The sequence below is a fragment of the Helianthus annuus genome, chromosome 14 (genome assembly GCF_002127325.2).
Source record: "Helianthus annuus cultivar XRQ/B chromosome 14, HanXRQr2.0-SUNRISE, whole genome shotgun sequence".
NCBI lineage: Eukaryota > Viridiplantae > Streptophyta > Magnoliopsida > Asterales > Asteraceae > Helianthus > Helianthus annuus.
The window spans coordinates 130,986,605-130,990,763 of NC_035446.2; positions in this window are offsets into that span (position 1 = coordinate 130,986,605).

A 4,159-nucleotide genomic window follows, 5' to 3' on the forward strand; every position below is an offset into this window, starting at 1 on the left:
TTACATCACTTGGTGAAGACAAGTGTTTAGTATAATACTTTTTATTTTTAATCTTTTGCACTTTTTATTTGGTTTTGTATTAATGACTTTAATAACTAGTTACTTATGTTGAAGGTGATCTTTCCTTATCGTTTGTCCGTGGTGTCTTGCCCTTGTTCAGCGTTTAGAGGAGGTATGTTGGCTACCCGGTCGGGGGTTAAGGGAACGGTTTGGTAAGGGTCTTGCCCTTGTTCAGCGTTTAGAGGTCCTGCAAGGGACCTGGGTCAAATTTAGTAGGATCTCCTTCAATGCCCATAGGTATTGGATGGCGGGGATCCAAACTCTTTGACCCCCTCATAAGTTAACTACTATTAATACTATAACCCGGCTATTTAGGACTGTATCCCTGCCGACTCAGACTACTTAGCCGAGGGTAACGTCACCGCCAAAAGCGGGGCCTACCATAATTTGCATTAATAACTTAATTCATTATCTTCCAATAATCCAACCCTTTAGGATTGTATCCTTGCTGACTCAAACTACTGGGTTGAGGGTAACGTCGCCTTCAAAAGAGGGGCCTACTACAATAACTAAGATAATCTCTTAAACAAGTGCAAAAGTGCGAAAATAATCAAAGGTTATACTAATACACGAGTTGGATCCAAGTGATTCATCTTGTCTATCTGTTTTTATTTTATTTTTATTTTTCAGCATTTAGTTAGTTTTTATTTTCTTAGTTTAAAAACCTTTTCTAACTTTTTGATTTGATTAGCCGTTGAGGATAAACCGGTATTAAAAGCTCTTGTGTCCTTGGACGACCTTGGTATCTTACCAACACTATACTACGTCCACGATGGGTGCACTTGCCCATATGTGTGTTTAGTGTTAGTGAATATCGTGTTTTATAAATTTAAAACTTGGCTAAAAGTGTAAAAAGGGCTTAAAAATATACATAAAAAATATATCACACTTCACGCACATCAGCCGTCGATCATGACTACAATCCGTGTGCACACACATCCGTTAGTGATTAACGGTGGAGAAAATAACCGCTCACGGAAGTTACTTTCCGTTAACTTTTGTATCAACAGACTTTCCCGCCCTAATTCGGCTATAAATAAGACAACTCAGGTATCAATTTCTCAGGTTACACACACTTCACTTTACTATTACTTCTTCTTCTTCTTCAGACTTGTACTTATTCTCACGCCGGAGGGTGGTCACAGAGAGAACCTCCATTCTCCCCGTGGCGAGTCTAACGGCTGTTTGTTTTGCAGTTATTATTCGAAGAAGGAGATCATTCACCCCCGAATCAAACGAGAAGACTTAACCCTTTTATGCAGATTCAAACCCCCTGGTTCAATTGATTCCGGTCAATTAAACCAGTGTTTCTTCATTGGCGCCCACCGATTTCTCAGTTTCTATTCACATCTTCTTGTTTTGATTCATTTCTCTTCATTCTCTATTTTCTATGGCAGATAATCCGTCAATTCACCCATCAAGTCCTCGATCCGAAAACAAGGGTAATCCAACCCAGGCTATTCAGATCGACAGAATCATGGGAGAAACAGATAATAGCAGAAATTGTATAGAGGAGAAGAGCTCCGTTATGTAGTTAGGAGCTCAAAATCACCCAGATCTCTACCGGAGGAAACTCCAGAGTACTGGTTCACCAGATTCCAGAACGCGCAACAACTGCGCAGGTGCTACATGTAACTAGCCTAGCCATCTCACACAATAGCCAAACACATGCGTAGGCAACATAATTATTTTAATTATTCACTTTGTATCCATTGGCCCCGCACCTTATCAATACAAAGATTACCCTTATTATGTTCTATTGTTTATTAAAAAACGCATGTAATTCCTTTTGGTATGCGCGAAAACACTATGGTAAAACGTTACAAGTCTCATGAACGGTCTACGGATACAAATTCCGTGCACAATCCAGACCTTCGTTCACACATGAGCTTCATACCATCTTTATTCGCTTTACCTAAACAAAGTAATTATACACATGCAAGATATTGCAATCCAAACACATAATATATATTGAAAACAGTTACTTGCGTATCAAACGTATTAACAAAAATTTATATGCACAGCAGTGCATACAAAAAGTAACTTGTGCAGCAGGCACAAGAACAAAAGTATACAAGCACAACAGTGCATCAAAAGACATTTACAGAAACAAACATACAAAATAAGCTAGGGGTGTTGGAACATGGCCAACACCTTCAAAGGGGTATATAGTGCTTCACCATACCATTCGAGAGGATGAGGGTCAATAATCCACGGGTTTTCACCCCTCCCATCACCCATAACAGAAGTAGTCATTTGGACATCAGCCGGAATTGCAGAAAGTCATCCACTTTGACGTCGTTTGTATACCACCGAGCACCGCCCCCTCCGATCAAACGGAAAAGACTGCATCAGGACATTCGCCGACAATCGAGTAGCCCCTTCACCATTATCATCTCTAGTACGACGGGAGGCATAATTTTCCCCTGAATACAAGGAAGGAATGTTACTTCCGGCAACCCCTTCTGATGGCAGACCTCCAAGTTGAAGCAAAGCTTCAGCAGCATCAAAGGTCTTCAGAATTTCAGATACCCTCCGTGAACGAAATTTTCGCTTGGTTCTCATTTTTGACAAATCAGGTAAAGTTTCAATAACCTCTATATGAATATATAATTAAAACGAGTTGACGTCAGCATCGTTAAGAGGAATGGCAGAAATTATGATGATTAATGTCACATCAACACTTTATGAAACGGCGACATCGTAGTAATCATCCATTTCATTAAATGATCTCTGACAGCGCCTGCACGCATTCCCAGAAGCTATAGTTTCAGTAAGAAGGTGATAAGTCAAAACACCTGTTCATTTCCTGCTCTATGGCACACAAGGGCCACGTCGCTTCAGACAATTCATTCTAACACAATGAACAGTTCCAATCAAGAAAAATCTTCTCCAAGAAGATTTCCAACATTTTGGCACCAAAAACTCCACATAGCAAAAAACCACTCATCTCTTATAGTCCAGTGCTCCACTTATTTACATAAGAGCAACACAGGACTGGGGGGACTTGAAGGGGTAAGGTCCCAAAAACCTTGAACAGGTGTTCAGGACCATACCACAACTTCACCACCAATGAACCTCTTTCTAGGAACCTTGCGCGGCAGCGCACTGGTTCTAAAGAAGAGAGTTTAATAAGAAAGCAGTTTTTAACATTCGCGCACCAAAAGGGAACTAATAAATCCTTGTGCTAGCTCCCATACAGTAGAACAGTTAGGATAAGGTTCTAACAAAACTTCCGTGCAAATATCATCCAGACTTGGATAAAAGTAACTTTTCTGTTACAACAAAATTAGCATGAAGCAAAGCCACATGGGATTACAGCTGTAAGCCTTCTAGAAGGCTTTATCGTGCATCACCATTCGGTTACAACAGAATGGCCACATGGCATCATCCTATGCATTCCCCAAAGTTACGATGATGGCACCAAATTGAAGGAAGATCCACACTTGCCCACTTTTGACGTGGCATCTCCCCAGCCGTCGATCATGACTATGATCCGTGTGCACACACATCCGTTAGTGATTAACGGTGGAGAAAATAACCGCTCACGGAAGTTACTTTTCGTTATCTTTTCTATCAACAGACTTTCCCACCCCAATTCGGTTATGAATAAGACAACTCAGGTATCAATTTCTTAGGTTACACACACTTCACTTTACTATTACTTCTTCTTCTTCAGACCTATACTTATTCTCACGCCGGAGGGTGGTCACGGAGAGAACCTCCATTCTCCCCGTAGCGAGTCTAACGGCTGTTTGTTTTGCAGTTATTGTTCGAAGAAGGAAATCATTCACCCCCGAATCAAACGAGAAGACTTAACCCTTTTATGCAGATTTAAACCCCCTGGTTCAATTGATTCTGGTCGATTAAACCAGTGTTTCTTCACAATCCATTCCTAACACGACATCGAAACCGGCCAGATTCATTGGGTAAAGGTTAGCAAAGAATTGAAGGTTCAGGATTTCTATTCTTGCACCCTGCAGGATTTCACTTATCTTAACGGATTCTCCGTTTGCCGTCTCTACTAGACAATCTTGTTGAAGTTTGGCTAAGGGTTGGTCAAGAAAATTTGTAGAAAGAAGTATTGATAAAACTTTGG